General features: G+C 37.8%; 2 long non-coding RNA genes across 2 annotated transcripts; one reads left to right on the forward strand and one right to left on the reverse strand.

Moving 5' to 3' along the window:
- Window positions 1-5,021: 5,021 nt before the first annotated feature.
- LOC140142639 (uncharacterized) lies at window positions 5,022-11,220 on the reverse strand. The gene is made up of 3 exons (XR_011857548.1): window positions 11,008-11,220; window positions 9,721-9,844; window positions 5,022-7,345 (listed from the first exon to the last, which is right to left on the reverse strand). It is a non-coding gene; the product is annotated as an uncharacterized lncRNA (long non-coding RNA).
- A 4,681-nt stretch (window positions 11,221-15,901) lies between these two features.
- Window positions 15,902-19,801, forward strand: LOC140141886 (uncharacterized). The gene is made up of 3 exons (XR_011857480.1): window positions 15,902-16,100; window positions 17,265-17,388; window positions 19,385-19,801. It is a non-coding gene; the product is annotated as an uncharacterized lncRNA (long non-coding RNA).
- The last annotated feature ends 2,201 nt before the right edge of the window (window positions 19,802-22,002 follow it).

A 22,002-nucleotide genomic window follows, 5' to 3' on the forward strand; every position in this document is an offset into this window, starting at 1 on the left:
TACCCTGATGGTACAACAAAGATTTTCTTTCCTTTTAAATTGCGGAAACGAGTGAAATAGTGAAATAAAATCCATAAAATAGAGCAGTTGGAGTTAACAAATCTGGATTTTCTTTCCTTGTATTTATAAAAAACATAACAAAGTAAATACATTTCAAAAAAGCTCAATTTCGCGAAAATACAATGTCTTGAGTACACAGCCGCGTTAATATTTTGCTTACCTGATTTTATTGCAGGATTTCTGTTCAATCAATATTTACATTTTGACATACATTATTCTAATTTTCTTTTTAACTTTCCATAAATGACATTTTGTTTCATAAAACGTCTAATTCGCGTGTTATTATCCCTCGGTATAAATCTCGGCAAAGTAACTGCAGCAGACGCCATTTTCACGATAATCGCATCTTCAGAATCGCCGTTGTGTAGCACAACGCTACGTCTGAAGGAACGGTGACGCGCGGGGTCGAGACACCGTGTGGTAGTAGGCCCAGACAAACAAGTACTAGTCAGGGAGTGAAAGCAGTTTAGGTAGAATTAATTCCTCAATCGACGATTTTTGTACCAGCGGGTGTAGAATATATTGTAGTATTGTATAACAAAAATCGACTAAAATCTACTTTGGGCAATAAAAATTACAAGCCTTAGAAAATTGCACTTATTCTAACTTTGAGCAAGTTTAATTCCGAAGAGGTAAATAGAAAATACTTTTGCGAAGCGTGGTCGCATCGGCTATCGCGACGGCATTACGCGCTGATACATGAGCGTCAAATTGCGTATATTTAATCGCATACACCGTGTTCCGCGCTAACTCACATTTTATTATAATTATCCTTCCGCACACACGGTTCGCATCATTAATTGCATATTTTGCCATTCATTGACGGCGGACTGTTCATGTCTGTTTGCCAATGAAATGCGGATTATTAATTGGGATCTTCAGTATATAACTGCTTTCAAGATACTTCAAAGGTGTCGTATTTAGTATAAGTCTAAATAATTATACTATGCCCCTACGCTGCCTGCTATAATAGCCCACTAGGTCTAGGCCTATTATTAAAAAACAAACAAACAAAAACAAAAAACAAACAAAAAAAACCACCAAAAACATGTCTCTCGTCCTCGGCTCTATAGTCCGGGTTTTTAAAAACAAAAAAGAGGAAGAGTTGCTTTTTATCTCTTATGAATGATCGCAAAATTGGTACAAATACAAATAAACTTAGGGCTGTTTTAGCGTATATAATAATCTATAGGCCTAATGTCTGGGAAAAAAAGACAAGGGCTTAGTTATTTTTGTTGTTCTGAGAGGTAGGCCCCCGGGATTAGGGCCCCTTTAAGTTAGGCTAGGCCTATATGTGATCACAAAACCTTCCATGATATTTGGTTCTTTTAAGTGGATCGTAGGCCCCCGGGCGTAGGCCTATACTATAGGCCCTACATACGGTGTGTCCCGATTGACCACATTTTCCCTCGTGAAGCATGAAGTGCCCAGATGGTGAAAGTCTAGGAGAAGTAGGCCTAGAGTAGAAAATGGATTTGTCAATCATAAGAATCTAAACGTTTTTTACTTCAACCTTGTAGAAAAAAAATCTATTAAAGTTTTATAACCTAACAGTGGAAGTCCCAGGATCAAACCTTGTCAGCCATGAAAGATCATTTCTACCATCTACAGCCCAATTATGGAATTCTCTACCTGTCCAAATTCCAGTCATTAGATCGACAATCGAGGGAGCAGGGAGCTTAATCGCTTTCTAGGTGCATCTTCGTCAGCAGCTTCTAAATGATTTATTTGTCTCTGCTGTTAATGCCCAGTTATGCCATGTCGAAAAAAAAAAATCAAAATGTCAAATTTGCAAAAAACTGCCATTGGCGATCTATGTGCAAAAGAAAATATATCAAAGCTTAAGGATCATCCCATAACCATGCCCAATTTCATTGCTCTATCTATTGCAGGGAAATAATTAGAAGAGATTTCCGAGAGGCTTTTTCGCACGTATTTCATTGGGAAGCGTAATGGTGGTGTGCCCCCCTTCTAATCCGCCATCGATTGTCAGTGACTCAATTTCATGGAGCGATAACATTTCAATCAAATCTATATAATAGGGCCTAATAGGCTCCCGCGATATCACATGTGTAAAAGCGTGTGCCAGCAGGTATGCAATGACGTAGGCCTATATTATTAGGCCGTCAGTTACATATATTAGGAAAATAAAAACACGATAAATCTATACTGCATTAGCAAAATAATGGCTTTTATACCAACCAGTTATAACTCATTTAATTAGTAGGCCTAAACCATCGGACCAAATGGTTTGTAGACAGTGGCGGTGTGTCCCCTGCCGCTGTTCGTCATGGCCGTCGGTTTATGATGTAAGGCCGTCGGTAGACGGAAGGCGTTGGTGAAAAAAACTGGGTTAACAATAGATTATTTTTTAACCAGAGTGACAGAAAAAAGGGGAGAATACCGCCTATTATCCATTTTGTTATCCTTTTATTTATTTATTTATTTTTTTGCTCTTCACTTTTTCAAACGATGCAAAAATTTTTGGGTCAACAAATAACAACTTCCGTCGGCAAAAAATATTTCCGTCGGTACATTTACAAGTTGTGCCCCCCCCCCCCCCCCCTAGCCTGAATCCTTCTGGCCTCTAATGGCACAGTGGAGCGGCCGTGCGTGAGTATTAGAGGACTGGAGGATCGAGTCTACCCCCTCCAAAAAAAAAAAAAAAAACATCACTTACTCTCCCCTCTCGGCCTGTCAAAAATCGCTTGCCTCCCCTCTCGGCCCGCAAAAATAATTTGCCCCCGGCCCCTTGCACATGCCAAATTTTTGGGATCCCAATATGCAAACCTTATATGATCTTGTCCCCCCCCTCCCAATTACACCCTCCTCCAGGGCTCATAATTATTGTACAGGTCTAGATAACTATTAATTTCCGTTGTAGGCTTCTTGCAATGTCTGATATAGTCTGGCCTATATGTACCAATTAGGCCCATAGGTTTAATTAATTGGTGAACGACATCAAAGTATTTTATACATCAAATGTATTACCTAGGGCCTAAATATTTATTCCTTCATATCTATTCAACAAATGGGGACATCTTAATTCATGTAGGCCCCTATGACGAACAGATAAAAGTTGCAAGAACTTCAAACGCGATAATTAGGGCCTATCTCAAAATGGCCATTTTGTGATACGCCACTATTTCATCCGAGCGACAAATTATTATTGCACAAGGTGGCGATCAATTAGACACCGACTTCGTGCGTGTGATGTGTTCGTGACGCTCTGGTTTGCGCAGTATGCAAGCCAACACGCTCACTTGTTGCGCAAACGCAATTACAAAACAGTAAGCGTAGACGCGTTAACCATGTTTGCGTAAATGCGGCTCAAAAGTCGGAAACGTTCGTGATTTGTATATTTTTGCTGTAAAATAGTGATTTTCAAATGCCTGTAGATTTTTTTGCCCATGGTGGATTTTGGTCGATTTTGGATATGTGATAGAATAATTGCAGCCACATCTACCAGTACAAAAATTGTCGATTGAGGAATTAATTCCAGCAGACAGCCTTCCCAGAGCTCTCTCTCCCTCACTATACCTAGACCTATGACTTTGGTTTGCGTAGTGAAGTCAACACTGCTTAGCAACGATTTTGACAAGGACGCAACCCGGACGCAAACAAGCAGACATGTTCGCGTCTACAGAACATGTTGCATTTGACGCGGGCGATAATGGCGTAACAATCACGCAAACGAGCGCGTTTTCTCTCCAGACATGAACGCTTATTTCTCCGCGTCCGACCACCCGACCAAAATCACCTTGGATACGTGGCTTCACCTTAGCCTGAATCCTTCTGGCCTCTAATGGCGGCGCCTTTTTTTACCCACAATCCTTCACGTTGCCTTATTCGAGGCCTGAATTCTTTTGGTGTAAAAAAGAAGAGCACTTTGACAATGGAATTACGATGTCATTAATAATTAATTAGGCTGTTCTGATCATGCGCAGTAGGTCAACACAGGCTTTAGTCTCCTCCTCCGCCAGTAATAATTGAGTGAGTAGGATCAAACCGGCAGCAGAGGAGACTATCATGACGAATTTGCTGTCTACCGTAGATAGCCGATAATTACAAGTAATTTTCATAGGCCTATGCATAAAATAAAAAAAGAACCCAAAATGCCCGTATCGTGGGGATATTATATAATAAATATGCTCTTGAAATAAATATGGCATGATTTTCTAAATATTAGGCAATCATCATGAGAAATTAAAATATGCACCTGGGCTGAATATCTCTCATTTTCTTCGGAAGTGGGAGGGTCCCACATTTTCCAAAAGTCGGCGTCAATAAAATTGCGACCCCTTCCCTATTTCGGCAACAAAGATTTTATGACCCCCATAAACAGGCTCAAAATTGTATTAAAATCAGTCTTTTAAAATAAACACACTATCTGTGGTCAACTTGTGACTCCCTACATTTTGGGCATCAACAATTTTTATGACCCCCCTCCCCTACCCAAAAAATTATGACCCCCCCCCCCTATATTTGGGACCCCCACGTCCGAAGAAATTGATAGCCCCTGAATGACTGCACTAACCATTTTGATATGTCCAGTGGGGGCCAGGATTTTTTGGGGGAGGGGCATAAAAATGAGGGGGGAATCAAAGATGAAAAACATTTGCCTAAAATTTTCTCAGTATAGTCAGTAGCCAAAATGTTTGAAATTCAGTCTCCAAATTTTCGTTCAAGAAAACAAATTAAGACAATTCAGTTGCGTTAAATTTGGCCAAAATATTTGGTAGGCCTATATCCAAATTTCTTTTTTAAAAAAATGGTTTTGATTGGTCAAATTCTCTGCAGCACCCCCACAATTGGCCATTTTCCCCTCATCAGAACAAAACATTTTTCTTTTTTCTTTTTTACAAATTTGTAGGTTTTTTCATTTTCCTTAAAAAAAACCTCAACCATTAATTTATTGATCAGTCCTTACACCAGAAAACAAACACATAGATACATGTAAATTTGTATTATTATTCATTGTCATTTTATTTTTCTAAGACATAACTAACATAGTGCAAAAACACATCGAGTAGTCCAACATGCAGTCAGTGTATAATTCAAACAAAAATACATGATTAAACAAGTCTTACATTTTTATAATAAAAACATTATTTAAAATTAGAACATTTTACTGGCAGTGTCGAAACTGTATTATTTTGAATAGGCATACTTAACATTAAACATAATTTTTAAAGGAATATCAACATTGAATAATAGGCCATGCCATTTAATAGTTTGTCTCAAAGAATAGTTTGTCCTTACAAGAATCATAATAAAGCAGCCAGCTTATAAATTACATTGTGGTACAATGTAGGTAGTCAAACAGGAAATAGCAACATTCAAAGCATTGTACAATGTAGGCTACACTTCACATTCGGCGGAGGTAGAATAGCCTATTCATAAAATTTTAAAGAAATATAAATTCCAAGCAAAAAATATATGATCTTTCAGCCCCAATATTTCACAGGGACAATGAGAAAAATATGAACTTAGGGGCTGTGCAGTAATTATGAGCCCTGGGGGAGGGTAAAATTGGGGAGGGGGGGGGGCAAGAATTTTTTGGTGAGCCGAAAGCGGGGGGCAAGCACTTTTTGGCAAGCCAAGAGGGGGGGGCCAAGCGATTTTTGGCACACATTCATGGCGCGCCTTTTTAATAAAATGCTCTAAAAAGGCTTAGGAAAACAGTACGAAAACGCTTAAATATGCAAATTTTTAAAACCATTTAAAGTTTTCAAATTGGGATCCCAAAAAGCAGGCCGAGAGGGGGGGGCAAGCGATTTTTGGCGAGCCGTTTGGAAATTTTACCCCCCCCGGGGGGGGCTCATAATTATTGCACAGCCCCTTACATGTACACTGATACCAAAATCTCCATTTTGATGAAGAAAAGTGGAGATGAGGCTGTTGAGTTTACCATTCTCCTTTATTTCTCAGGACTAGATGAGCAGATGAGAATTTTAAAACAATTTAAACCATTTTAATTTTACAAAGATGAAAAGCATTGGTTTGAACACCCTATAAGGCCTACTTTGATATAAAATTGGATCAATTGAGCCCATATTTATTGGTCGAGCTACGAGTTTTCAAATATTGGACGAGACGTAGTCGAGTCCAATATTTGAAAACTCATAGCGAGACCAATAAATATTGGGCGTAAAGCATCCAATTTTATCATTATTATGTTTTAGATCAAATATTTTCACACACTTGGATTCATCAAAACATAATATTGACTGGCATTGATCCCCAATTTTATTTAGTTAAAACCCTATATTATTGAAAAGTGCATTCTTAATTTCCAAATTTTGATTTTAATTTCACTATCTACAATTACGCCAAAAAAATTGTTAGCTTGTCCATAGATCACTTTCAGAAGTTGGGTCAGTGGGACTCGGAAGTTTTTAAAAAAGTACATGTACCGTATTCGTCCGAGTATCAGTACCATGTTTGAGTAAACCCCAATTGGGATTTTACTTTGGATTTGTAGTGTCCCTGGACCTAGAGCTGAATGCTAGGATCATTCATGGTTGACTTTGTAAAAACAATAATAATAATAATAACATGATTTCAAAATGCATTGGATTTGTATCCATTTTGAAACCATTAATAGACCATGACATCATTGACATGAATACAAAATTAATTATAACTTTACTTCTTTACATATTTAAGACACAAAACGTTATTTTTTAAAGTCAACCATGAATGATTCTAGCATTTGGCTCTAATTTTATTTTTATTTTGTAAAAATTAAAATTAAATTTTAAAAAAAAGAAAGAAAAAGTTCTACAGTCGGTCTGATGAGACAGTTGATCGGACGAGGACAAGCAAACAACTTTTTTGCCTAATATGAACACTATTAATGAACACTGCTGATTTACCAATAAGATTGTCCAGTCCACAGGTACATACACATAGTACATGCATGACCAACAACACTTCCATCTCTGCTAGAGCTGTAACAGAGTTAATATAGTCTGAATAGGCACATACATATAGTTTATCAAGGTATGGGTGTGGAGTATTTGTAAACTTGATCAGGGTAAGGGTGTGGGCGTGTGGCCCAGGGTGCGATTGTGGTCAGTACATGTATTTCAAAATTATATGAGTTTCACTGTGGTAAAGTCCGGTGGTGGGGGTTCTTCTTTGTTGAAGGTGTATGTGGATTTGCAATGGCCGACGGGTACCTTTTCAGCGAATTTGGTACATATCTCATTCTCTTCTCTTGCTTTAGCTTCTTGCTGCAGGTGGTTCCTTTCAGTTCCAGCAGTACAAGTTCAAATTTCATCTGTAAAAAAATCAATTAAAAATATTTTTAATTTAATACATTTTTCTTACCAAGATTAAATTGAAAAATTAATCTACCAAGCCCACAAAGTGGCATGGAAAGAAAACATATCTTGGGCCCGATTTAGTAGCTTGGGCCCCAGACTTAGTAGTTCAGGCCCCAACTTATTAACTTGGGCACAAGATAGTAACTTGGGCCCTGGCTTTAGTAGCTCGGACCCCGACTTACTAAGTTGGGGCCTTGAGAGTTACTACGTCGGGGCACAAATTACTAAGTTGGGCCCTAAATTACTATTTCAGGGCCCTAAGTTTCTATCTTCAGGCCCCAAATTACTAAGTCAGGGCCCTGTGTTACTAAGCTGGGCCTAAAGCTACTAAGTTAGGGCCCTGAATCTCCTGAGATTATTTTTTTCTTTCCTTGCCACTTCTGGAGCTCCATAACAACCTGGAATATTGCAATGCTAAAATGATTCCATGAAATTTAAATGCTCTCATTTGATTTTGATTTTGAATTATGCATACGGTACATATTAAGCCAGGGATTTTTGGGCGGGCTCGCGGGTACCCACCCGAAATTACATTACCCGGGCAGGAAATACCCTGCCCGGGTGCCCGAAATTAAAAAAAAAAAAAAAATCCCCGGTTTTGTAGTGTCCCAGGACCTAGACCTAAATGCTAGGATCATTCATGGTTGACCTAAAAAAAAAAATTGCATGATTGTTTGTTTTTAATATAAAAATTGATAATTTGTATTCATGTCATACTCGATTAATGATATCAAAATGCATTCAAATTCAATAAACATCATGCAATTTTATTTTAGGTCAACCATGAATGATCCTAGGCCTAGGTCCAGGGACACTACAAAACCAAAAAATTAAATAACAAAAAAAAAAAAAAAAAAAATAGATTTTTCTTTGTTGCAATTTCGGGTACCCGGTTACCCGCCCGAAAAATGCACTGGGAACCCGCCGCTATCCGGGCACAAAATTACCTGAAATGTTGAAATTCAGTAACCAATGTTCATTCTTATTCAATGGGTGCGTCTTGTAAAGAATTCACGTAATTTGATTGGTTTTCTGGTGTATAATATCTCACAATAGTTGATAGTGATATTTGTCAGGGCGCGCGCCGCCGCGCAACGGCGGCACGCTTGTTGCTCCTCAATGATCGCGCGTGAATGCGTTCGCGTAATAATGCGAGAACTAAAACGCGATTCGGCGGCTTAGATGTTCGTGATGGTTTCGTTCATCCAATGCAACGGGATGTCCACACAAAAGTAACTTTATTTTTTCTGAAAAAGGCAGTTTTCTTCAAAATTACATTAAAACTGAATAAGAATGAGAATAAATGATAGGATTTTGTCTTTTGCCTATCAATGCGATAGCATCCACTACTCAAAATATTGGCCAGCCCATCCATTATGACACGATATTGGATGGGCAAAAGACAAAATCCTATCATTTATTTGAGAATAAAGATAGGATTTTGGCGCAGCCGGTATCCACTACGATAAAATATTGGCCAGCCCATCCATTATGACACGATATTGATAGGCAAAAGACAAAATCCTATCATTTATTCTCATTCTTATTCAGTTTTAATGTAATTTTTGCGAGAAAACTGCCCTTTTTCAGAAAAAAATAAAGTTACTTTTGTGAGGACATCCCGTTGTTTTAAATGAACGAAACCATCACGAACATCTAAGCCGCCGAATCGCGTTCTTAGTTCTCGCACGTGTATTACGCGAACGCATTATCGCGCGATCATTGAGGAGCAACAAGCGTGCTGCCGTTGCGTGGCGGCGCGCGCCCTGACTAATATCACTATCAACTATTGTGAGATATTATACACCCGAAAACCAATCAAATTACGTGAATTCTTTACAAGACGCACCCATTGAATAAGAATCTCTAATTCTATGTGATCCAATTATGCATAATGCACTTACTTGTAAACGTTTCAGCAAACACTGTTGCCTTTGTCAACACTTGACGAGGAATGACATTTGATTGAATTATAATAAGAATAATTTGGTATATAATTTTACAGAGAGTAAGTGCAATTCAGCTGCAAGTAGGGGCGACTTGGCCTAAATGATGACTAAGTATTCTGGTCCTTCGATACCAGGGTCAAAATTCATGGGGAAAAGGCAATTCTCCCCAATTCTCCCAAAATAGCTAGCCCCATGGAAAAAAAATTGTCAATGGCAAAATACACATGAGGGCTATTTTGATTGGAATCGGAATCTGTCAAAATAGCTATTCAAAAAAGTATTTTGAGGGCTGCCCGGAACATACATTCATTTGCCTTAGACCTTACGGCATAATCCTTCATATAAAAACAATAAAAATTTATTAAACTCATTGTACGTACCAGATTTTTGATGATTCACAGTTGAGTTCTCCATACACCATGATTTGAAGTCACAATGAACATCTCCAGAATGCAGTTGCTGTAACTGTCCAGTTCACTTCAAGTTGACATCACTGATTACAACCTAGTTGTGAAAATTCAAAAAATTAGATTTTAAAATTGAGCAACTTTTAATAAGAGAATTTTTCGCAAAGATTTGCGTGAATCAAAGTTGATTCTTGCAAACGTTTGTAGTTTACACAGAAGATGATTTGCTGGAATCAAATGATTCCCGCAAATTTATTCTGCAAGAATCAATATTGATTCGCGCACTGTTCGGTTTTTATTTGGCGGAAATTATTCGGCTTTTGTTACTGCGCGCATCAAAGTCCTTCTCACGATTGCGTAAATTCAAGCGTGCACCAGGGCTGTCAACTCTCACGCACTGGCTGGGAGTCTCACGCATTTGGTCATTTTCTCACGGTCTCACGCCAAGGTTGTATAATCTCACACCTAGTAAATCTCACGCAAAGAGCTGTAAAATGAGTAACATCTGATGCATCGTAAAAATAATTTGATGTCCCTACCCCCCACCCCCAATCACACACACAATTTTTAGATTCTCAAACGTGGCTTACATAGCCATGGGTCAAAATGAACAGTGTATTTGCAAAAAATAATTCTGCCCCGGTAATGGAAGTGTCTCAAGCCTACAGTCTGTCCACATGTACAAACCAAATTTGTGGCATCGGGGGGTCGATGCTTTGTGTCACACGCGAATGTGACGCGTAAGGAGCGTGGTGCGCTCCGCAAATACAAATCGCGCAGCAGTTGGCGCGCCAAAGAAACTGAAATAAGTATTCTCATACCTCCAGTTTCCGAGGTCTATTTCCCGGGGTCTATTTACTTTGTACTTAAAGTGGACAGACTGTAGCAATTCCAAAAAGTTGACAGCCCTGGCATGCACCGATCATTACATAATGCATAACTAGCGTAAACATTGCGCCCAACCGCATACAAGCCATTCTATATCATTACACGGTGTTATTTTTTCCGCCTTATATAAACCAAACAAACTAAATATATTTATTTTATTGCACCCGTGGTAGGCCTATTTAGGAGTCTAGCCTAGCATGCCTAGCCTCCGAACATGCGAATACTATCAATCATGCTATCGTTTTGCTTTGAAATTCAGTCAATCATGAGTCTTGACACTGTTCTTACCCCGTAAAAGATATGGCCTGTACACAATGAAGTAATCATGCACATCCTATGTATGTTTCAATGACACTTGAATACCATGCTTACCGTATTAAAATCCGAGGCAGTCGGTACTGTAGTTTGTACGGTGTGAATGCATGTCATCACTGTGGTGAGTGGTGACGATCTTTCCTCCTCAAAATCAAGGCAACTATTATGACTTGACGGCTGCAAATGGTCTCAGTGTGTTGCAAATATAAAAGTGTTTCCCATGAATACTTTCAAAGACATATACATCATCGCAAAGTTCATTAAAAAGTGAAAATTTAAGAAATATGTAATGGCGATAACAACGGTAACTCAAAATTGACGGCAAAGAAGGTTTAAAACGGGGATCCGATCCGCTTATGAAAAAATGAAGACGCGTACGCGACGAGTGGATTTTAGCTGATTTTGTAGCTAGTTGTTAATTTGTTTGTTCGCTACATACAGGAACTTAAAATAAACTGCCGAGTACTGGTTAAGCGTCAGATCAGGGCTCTGAAGTGTTTATCAGGTTTATGATTCCGCGTCTACGCGCGCAATGACGTAATCAAAATCTACTAAATATTCATATTTCACTGCTCCTGTTTTAGAACGTTGTTTGCTCCAGTCCTCAATACAGCACAGTGGAGCGGCCGTGCGTGAGTATTCGAGGACTGGAGGATCGAGTCTAGCTTCACCTCCCGCTGTGGTAAGGGATGGGCAGTAATAGGTCTAGGTGGTATGTCTATGGTAGTAGGGGTGCGGAAGTTTTTACTACTTCCCCGCGTTCGCGTAATTGCACAGGCGCGGGGGATTACCTATTAAATATTTATGAGGTATAGTAATAGTACCTCTAAGCCGTAAATAGGCCTAGTATTTTTAATGTCCCGGATGAGCCGTAAATAGTACCTCCAAGCCGTAAATAGTACTTTTGACCATGCCTTCCGCGTGCGCGCATTCGATGCGACGGAACAGTTCACGCACGCGAAACTGGCATAGCGTGATTTCGCGCTGCTGTAATTGGTTAGCCCGATTTTAGCCTATTCGATTTTTTTAAAGGGTAAAATATATTAAATTGGTCGTGCTGTTCACTCAGGATAGAAGCTGGAGAGTCAAAATGTCAAATGATTTTCTTTTAACCAATCAATGATCAAAGAACATATTAATGAAGTATATAAAACAAATATATACTGCCTTTATTCGAAGTTCTGGTTAAAACTATGGTCCCTCGTTGAGATCAATTAATACTATTTTCCTTCGGGGCTGCGCCCCTCAGGAAAATAGTACTATTGATCTCACCTCGGGCCCATAGTTTTAACCAGAACATCTCATGGCAGTATATATTTGTATACTATCTACTGCAGATAACACCATAATGACAACTTACAGACTGCTATCTACTGCAGATATTACCATAATGATAACATACAGACTGCTATCTACTGCAGATAACACCATAATGACAACTTACAGACTGCTATCTACTGCAGATATTACCATAATGACAACATACAGATTGCTATCTACTGCAGATAACACCATAATGACAACTTACAGACCAGACTGCTATCTACTGCAGATATTACCATAATGATAACATACAGACTGCTATCTACTGAAGATAACACAATAATGACAACACACAGACTGCTATCTACTGAAGATAGCACCATAATGACAACATACAGACTGCTATCTACCGCAGATAACACCATAATGACAACTTACAGACTGCTATCTACTGCAGATATTACCATAATGACAACGTACAGACTGCTATCTACTGCAGATATTACCATAATGACAACATACAGACTGCTATCTACTGCAGATAACACCATAATGACAACTTACAGACTGCTATCTACTGCAGATATTACAATAATGACAACATACAGACTGCTATCTACTGCAGATATTACAATAATGACAACATACAGACTGCTATCTACTGCAGATAACACCATAATGACAACTTACAGACTGCTATCTACCGCAGATAACACCATAATGACAACTTACAGACTGCTATCTACTGCAGATAACACCATAATGACAACTTACAGACTGCTATCTACCGCAGATAACACCATAATGACAACTTATACATACTGCTATCTACTGCAGATATTACCATAATGATAACATACAGACTGCTATCTACTGAAGATAACACAATAATGACAACATACAGACTGTTATATACTTCATTAATATATTCTTGCTCATTGATTGGTTAAAAGTGGATCACATGACCAAAAATAGTTCTACCACCAGTACTCCTATCCGTAAATAGTACCTGTAAGCCGTAAATAGTATTTTCACTGTCCCGGATGAGCCGTAAATAGTACCTCCAAGCCGTAAATAGTACTTTTGACATGCCTTCCGCGTGCGCGCATTCGATGCGACGGAACAGTTCACGCACGCGAAACTGCCATAGCGTGATTTCACGCTGCTGTAATTGGTTGGCCCGATTTTAGCCTATTCGATTTTTTTTGAGGGGCAAAATATATAAGTTGTGCTTAAATTGGTCGTGCTGTTCACTCAGGATAGAAGCTGGAGAGTCAAAACGCCAAATAATTTTCTTTTAACCAATCAATGAACAAAGAACATATTAATGAAGTATATAAAACAAATATATACTGCCTTTATTCGAAGTTCTGGTTAAAACTATGGTCCCTCGTTGAGATCAATTAATACTATTTTCCTTCGGGGCTGCGCCCTCAGGAAAATAGTATTATTGATCTCACCTCGGGGCCCATAGTTTTAACCAGAACCTCTCATGGCAGTATATATTTGTATACTATCTACTGAAGATAGCACCATAATGACAACTTACAGACTGTTATCTACTGAAGATAGCACCATAATGACAACATACAGGCTGTTATATACTTCATTAATATATTCTTGTTCATTGATTGGTTAAAAGTGGATCACATGACCAAAAATAGTTCTACCACCAGTACTCCTATCCGTAAATAGTACCTCTAAGCCGTAAATAGTATTTTCAATGTCCCGGATGAGCCGTAAATAGTACCTCCAAGCCGTAAACAGTCAGTCGTGAGCACGGTCGCTAATGAGCTGAATCAGCTAGTTGTGAAATGAGGATCTCGAAGAATCTCATGGTTTCTCGCTCGCAATCCGTGTACAATAATTCAGACAAAAACACGCTCAGCACTGGCTGACCTGAAAGGATAGGTATATACTGTCATCTGTTTTATGAAAACATTTCAAAATTGCTTCCAAATCGCTAAGGAGGCATGTACATTTAATTCTGTGACAAAAAACGAGACCAAGTTTGCTTTATTTTTGTTGTTTTTGATCATTTAAATGACACTAACTTTTTGTTCAATTTTTCCAAATTGAAAACCTTAGGCGACATTCGTCTACCTCCCATCCGATTTACCTAATCATGAACTTTTTTTACTTCATTTTCACGTAGTTCACATAATTCCGCTTCGTTTGGTATATTTATAGGTATGTGTTATTTAGATTAAGTGTCTAAATTGGTCTTCAAAAATGATGGAAAAATGCGAATTTTACCGAATTGCAGGCCTTTCTCGTGGTATTTTTTGCGTCACCTATCAATCAACATTCGGGTTGTACGCGCCCTAACACAAATACCGCGCCGGCGCGCAGTTAACTTTGCGTGACGCTCGCGCTATGCAAGTGGTGTACAGTGTGATACGCGTTTAAATTCGCCACAGCATAAATAAGTAAACAAAAAGTTTTAAAATACCTGAATATTTACAAAGCTCATTTCATCTTCGCCGATAACTGTCTACCTCCCGGGTGATTTACGTCAATTTGTACAACATTTTCGTGGCATTTGTGTACAAAACCGTTTTATCTTTCATATTTGTGATTTTTACGATTGTGTTATTTAAATTACAAATACAAAATTAAGTTTAAGTATGATGCTTTTTTCCCAACTTTTACTGAAATTGTTTAGTTCAAAACACACGTTTATTTTTCATCTAAATAATCTTTGATTTCCTTCTTTTTTGTGACATGCAAGTTTACTAGTTTGGAATGCTAATTTGAGAGAGTGATAATTTTTCGTGTTAAAATAAAGAAATTAGAGCTCTTCAAACAGGGAAATGTCATGGGCTGATTGTTCTCGAACCTCATTTTACCTTCCCAAAAAAGTGTCTACCTCCTGGTCGATTTACGCCAATTCTTACGGATTTTTCGAGGTATTTGTATTCAAAACCTTTGTATTGGTCAGATTTTTGAATTATACGAATGTGTTATTTCAATTACCGCAGAAAAATGGACTTTAATACTGTGTTTTTTCCGACATTTGTACTGAAATGTGCTAGTTCAAATCACACGCTATTTATTCATCCAAATAAACTTGGATCTACTTCTTTTTTTGCAACGTGCAAGTTCATTGGGTTGGCATGATAATTTGAAAGTTTCGTAATTTTTCGTGTTAAAACAAAGAAATGAGAGCTCTTCAAACAGGGGAATGTCATGAGCTAATTAGTATGCATAATTGGTCACGGAGCATTACGCGCACTGGTTGTTATGCATATTTACTTTCACACAGAGCAGCGTTTGAGCGTAGACTCGATCCTCCAGTCCTCGAATACTCACGCACGGCCGCTCCACTGTGCTGTATTGAGGACTGGAGCAAACAACGTTCTAAAACAGGAGCAGTGAAATATGAATATTTAGTAGATTTTGATTACGTCATTGCGCGCGTAGACGCGGAATCATAAACCTGATAAACACTTCAGAGCCCTGATCTGACGCTTAACCAGTACTCGGCAGTTTATTTTAAGTTCCCTGTATGTAGCGAACAAACAAATTAACAACTAGCTACAAAATCAGCTAAAATCCACTCGTCGCGTACGCGTCTTCATTTTTTCATAAGCGGATCGGATCCCCGTTTTAAACCTTCTTTGCCGTCAATTTTGAGTTACCGTTGTTATCGCCATTACATATTTCTTAAATTTTCACTTTTAATGAACTTTGCGATGATGTATATGTCTTTGAAAGTATTCATGGGAAACACTTTTATATTTGCAACACACTGAGACCATTTGCAGCCGTCAAGTCATAATAGTTGCCTTGATTTTGAGGAGGAAAGATCGTCACCACTCACCACAGTGATGACATGCATTCACACCGTACAAACTACAGTACCGACTGCCTCGGATTTTAATACGGTAAGCATGGTATTCAAGTGTCATTGAAACATACATAGGATGTGCATGATTACTTCATTGTGTACAGGCCATATCTTTTACGGGGTAAGAACAGTGTCAAGACTCATGATTGACTGAATTTCAAAGCAAAACGATAGCATGATTGATAGTATTCGCATGTTCGGAGGCTAGGCATGCTAGGCTAGACTCCTAAATAGGCCTACCACGGGTGCAATAAAATAAATATATTTAGTTTGTTTGGTTTATATAAGGCGGAAAAAATAACACCGTGTAATGATATAGAATGGCTTGTATGCGGTTGGGCGCAATGTTTACGCTAGTTATGCATTATGTAATGATCGGTGCATGCCAGGGCTGTCAACTTTTGGAATTGCTACAGTCTGTCCACTTTAAGTACAAAGTAAATAGACCCCGGGAAATAGACCTCGGAAACTGGAGGTATGAGAATACTTATTTCAGTTTCTTTGGCGCGCCAACTGCTGCGCGATTTGTATTTGCGGAGCGCACCACGCTCCTTACGCGTCACATTCGCGTGTGACACAAAGCATCGACCCCCCGATGCCACAAATTTGGTTTGTACATGTGGACAGACTGTAGGCTTGAGACACTTCCATTACCGGGGCAGAATTATTTTTTGCAAATACACTGTTCATTTTGACCCATGGCTATGTAAGCCACGTTTGAGAATCTAAAAATTGTGTGTGTGATTGGGGGTGGGGGGGGTAGGGACATCAAATTATTTTTACGATGCATCAGATGTTACTCATTTTACAGCTCTTTGCGTGAGATTTACTAGGTGTGAGATTATACAACCTTGGCGTGAGACCGTGAGAAAATGACCAAATGCGTGAGACTCCCAGCCAGTGCGTGAGAGTTGACAGCCCTGGTGCACGCTTGAATTTACGCAATCGTGAGAAGGACTTTGATGCGCGCAGTAACAAAAGCCGAATAATTTCCGCCAAATAAAAACCGAACAGTGCGCGAATCAATATTGATTCTTGCAGAATAAATTTGCGGGAATCATTTGATTCCAGCAAATCATCTTCTGTGTAAACTACAAACGTTTGCAAGAATCAACTTTGATTCACGCAAATCTTTGCGAAAAATTCTCTTATTAAAAGTTGCTCAATTTTAAAATCTAATTTTTTGAATTTTCACAACTAGGTTGTAATCAGTGATGTCAACTTGAAGTGAACTGGACAGTTACAGCAACTGCATTCTGGAGATGTTCATTGTGACTTCAAATCATGGTGTATGGAGAACTCAACTGTGAATCATCAAAAATCTGGTACGTACAATGAGTTTAATAAATTTTTATTGTTTTTATATGAAGGATTATGCCGTAAGGTCTAAGGCAAATGAATGTATGTTCCGGGCAGCCCTCAAAATACTTTTTGAATAGCTATTTTGACAGATTCCGATTCCAATCAAAATAGCCCTCATGTGTATTTTGCCATTGACAATTTTTTTTCCATGGGGGGCTAGCTATTTTGGGAGAATTGGGGGAGAATTGCCTTTTCCCCCATGAATTTTGACCCCTGGTATCGAAGGACCAGAATACTTAGTCATCATTTAGGCCAAGTCGCCCCTACTTGCAGCTGAATTGCACTTACTCTCTGTAAAATTATATACCAAATTATTCTTATTATAATTCAATCAAATGTCATTCCTCGTCAAGTGTTGACAAAGGCAACAGTGTTTGCTGAAACGTTTACAAGTAAGTGCATTATGCATAATTGGATCACATAGAATTAGAGAATAAATGATAGGATTTTGTCTTTTGCCTATCAATATCGTGTCATAATGGATGGGCTGGCCAATATTTTGAGTAGTGGATGCCGGCGCAGCCGGTATCCACTACGATAAAAATATTGGCCAGCCCATCCATTATGACACGATATTGATAGGCAAAAAGACAAAATCTATCATTTATTCTCATTCTTATTCAGTTTTAATGTAATTTTGCAAGAAAAACTGCCTTTTTCAGAAAAAATAAAGTTACTTTTGTGAGGACATCCCCGTTGTTTTAAATGAACGAAACCATCACGAACATCTAAGCCGCCGAATCGCGTTCTTAGTTCTCGCACGTGTATTACGCGAACGCATTCACGCGCGATCATTGAGGAGCAACAAGCGTGCCGCCGTTGCGTGGCGGCGCGCGCCCTGACAAATATCACTATCAACTATTGTGAGATATTATACACCAGAAAACCAATCAAATTACGTGAATTCTTTACAAGACGCACCCATTGAATAAGAATGAACATTGGTTACTGAATTTCAACATTTCAGGTAATTTTGTGCCCGGATAGCGGCGGGTTCCCAGTGCATTTTTCGGGCGGGTAACCGGGTACCCGAAATTGCAACAAAGAAAAAATCCAATTTTTATTTTTTTTTATGTTATTTAATTTTTTGGTTTTGTAGTGTCCCTGGACCTAGGCCTAGGATCATTCATGGTTGACCTAAAATAAAATTGCATGATGTTTATTGAATTTGAATGCATTTTGATATCATTAATCGAGTATGACATGAATACAAATTATCAATTTTATATTAAAACAAACAATCATGCAATTTTTTTTTTAGGTCAACCATGAATGATCCTAGCATTTAGGTCTAGGTCCTGGGACACTACAAAACCGGGGATTTTTTTTTTTTTTTTTTTAATTTCGGGCACCCGGGCAGGGTATTTCCTGCCCGGGTAATGTAATTCAGGTGGGTACCCGCATGAGCCCCTTAAAAATCCCTGGCTTAATATGTACCGTATGCATAATTCAAAATCAAAATCAAATGAGAGCATTTAAATTTCATGGAATCATTTTAGCATTGCAATATTCCAGGTTGTTATGGAGCTCCAGAAGTGGCAAGGAAAGAAAAAAATAATCTCAGGAGATTCAGGGCCCTAACTTAGTAGCTTTAGGCCCAGTTTAGTAACACAGGGCCCTGACTTAGTAATTTGGGGCCTGAAGATAGAAACTTAGGGCCCTGAAATAGTAATTTAGGGCCCAACTTAGTAATTTGTGCCCCCGACGTAGTAACTCTCAAGGCCCCAACTTAGTAAGTCGGGGTCCGAGCTACTAAAGCCAGGGCCCAAGTTACTATCTTGTGCCCAAGTTAATAAGTTGGGGCCTGAACTACTAAGTCTGGGGCCCAAGCTACTAAATCGGGCCCAAGATATGTTTTCTTTCCATGCCACTTTGTGGGCTTGGTAGATTAATTTTTCAATTTAATCTTGGTAAGAAAAATGTATTAAATTAAAAATATTTTAATTGATTTTTTTACAGATGAAATTTGAACTTGTACTGCTGGAACTGAAAGGAACCACCTGCAGCAAGAAGCTAAAGCAAGAGAAGAGAATGAGATATGTACCAAATTCGCTGAAAAGGTACCCGTCGGCCATTGCAAATCCACATACACCTTCAACAAAGAAGAACCCCACCACCGGACTTTACCACAGTGGAACTCATATAATTTTGAAATACATGTACTGACCACAATCGCACCCTGGGCCACACGCCCACACCCTTACCCTGATCAAGTTTACAAATACTCCACACCCATACCTTGATAAACTATATGTATGTGCCTATTCAGACTATATTAACTCTGTTACAGCTCTAGCAGAGATGGAAGTGTTGTTGGTCATGCATGTACTATGTGTATGTACCTGTGGACTGGACAATCTTATTGGTAAATCAGCAGTGTTCATTATTAGTGTTAAAAAAAAAAAAAAAAAGTTGTTTGCTTGTCCTCGTCCGATCAACTGTCTCATCAGACCGACTGTAGAACTTTTTCTTTCTTTTTTTGAAAATTTAATTTTAATTTTTACAAAATAAAAATAAAATTAGAGCCAAATGCTAGAATCATTCATGGTTGACTTTAAAAATAACGTTTTGTGTCTTAAATATGTAAAGAAGTAAAGTTATAATTAATTTTGTATTCATGTCAATGATGTCATGGTCTATTAATGGTTTCAAAATGGATACAAATCCAATGCATTTTGAAATCATGTTATTATTATTATTATTGTTTTTTACAAAGTCAACCATGAATGATCCTAGCATTCAGCTCTAGGTCCAGGGACACTACAAATCCAAAGTAAAATCCCAATTGGGGGTTTACTCAAACATGGTACTGATACTCGGACGAATACGGTACATGTACTTTTTTTAAAAAACTTCCGAGTCCCACTGACCCAACTTCTGAAAGTGATCTATGGACAAGCTAACAATTTTTTTGGCGTAATTGTAGATAGTGAAATTAAAATCAAAATTTGGAAATTAAGAATGCACTTTTCAATAATATAGGGTTTTAACTAAATAAAATTGGGGATCAATGCCAGTCAATATTATGTTTTGATGAATCCAAGTGTGTGAAAATATTTGATCTAAAACATAATGTAACGGAACCCCCAGTAGGCTCCTCAGTAGGCCTACTAATATTGAAAAGCATCATTTAAACTTCACAAGCGTCTACGGGACGACAGGTAACCTTCCGGTCAGCTATTGTTGTCACACAGTAATCCGTTGACCGCTATCCTGTCAATCGACATCTAATTGATCGATTGATCCAATATTGATATTATGGAGTACCCGCGGCGCCCTGTGATGCAGCAGGCACAGGCCGGGTAGAACCTAATTTGTTGGACCGACGCTAGCATTGTAGTAGCGCACTGTGTCTAATAATAATAAATTAATATTAATAATACAAAATATTCTGATCATGTGGATTTTTTTGCTTTTCTATTTGTTAGGCCCACACTTTATTTTCTTCTTTCTCCCTTTCATTTTCTTTATTCTTCTCATCAGGAGATTTTTTTTCCCTTTTCTTCAAAACTATGTAGTTCTTTTCGTTCTTATTCTAATCTTTTTCTATTTATTCATTTCTTTGTACACATTTGCATTTTTTCTTCATATTTCTCTATTCATTCGAAATATTTCCTTTATCTCAGTTTGTCCCTTTATTTCCTTTTTCATTTACTTAATTTGCCTAATGCATTTCAGTGTTCTTTCATGTTTTTCTGTTATTTTTTTTCTTTATTCATTTCTTTGAACTAGGGCCTAATTCGCCCGATTTATTTTCTTTCTCAAACGTTTCTTTCTTTCCTCTTTCATTTGCTATTCCACTAGTCTTTCCTTCTGTATAAATTATTTTTTCTTTATTTTAACTGTATAGTATTTTAGTGTAGTGTATAGTAAATTTTGGCTTCGTTAAAGGTTCAGTATTTTCTTTAAAAAACATGCATGTATTTAATCAGTTATATTTAAATGCTTTATTCAATTAACTAAGTCAGGCCTTTGTTTCATTTTTATGATTCACGCACACGGGCCCAGGCTTATACCCGGGGGCCTATACTGTGATTGTGACCTCGCTTCATTTTTTACAAGCTATAGGCTTATCATGCTAGCCATAGACTCTAAAATATGAATATAACTTCTTAATCTAACGCACTAAATTTTGTTTCATAATTTTCTTTTTTACCCGTATTTAATTTCAGGTCCAATTTATTTATTTTATTTTTTATTTAATAATTTCAAAATCTTAATCTCTAAATAAATGCAGGGATTTTTCATATAATAATAATAATATTATATTATTATTATTATTATTATTATTATTATTATTATTATTATTATGTATGTTGGAGATGAAACCAAATAAATAAATCTGAATCAGAATATTGAATTGCATTTTTTTTTCACTTACCGTAGTTAATTTTCTATTAAATTTTTGTATTTCATTTCATTCAATTCAATTCAATTCAATTCATTTTAATTTAATTTTATTTTATTTTATTTTATTTTATTTTATTTTATTTTATTTTATTTTATTTTATTTTGTGTGTGTTAATTCGATTTTAATTTTTTTTACAAGGATTAGGGCGGGCATAGAGCTATATATA

The sequence above is a fragment of the Amphiura filiformis genome, chromosome 20, assembly GCF_039555335.1.
Source record: "Amphiura filiformis chromosome 20, Afil_fr2py, whole genome shotgun sequence".
NCBI classification, from domain to species: Eukaryota; Metazoa; Echinodermata; class Ophiuroidea; order Amphilepidida; family Amphiuridae; genus Amphiura; species Amphiura filiformis.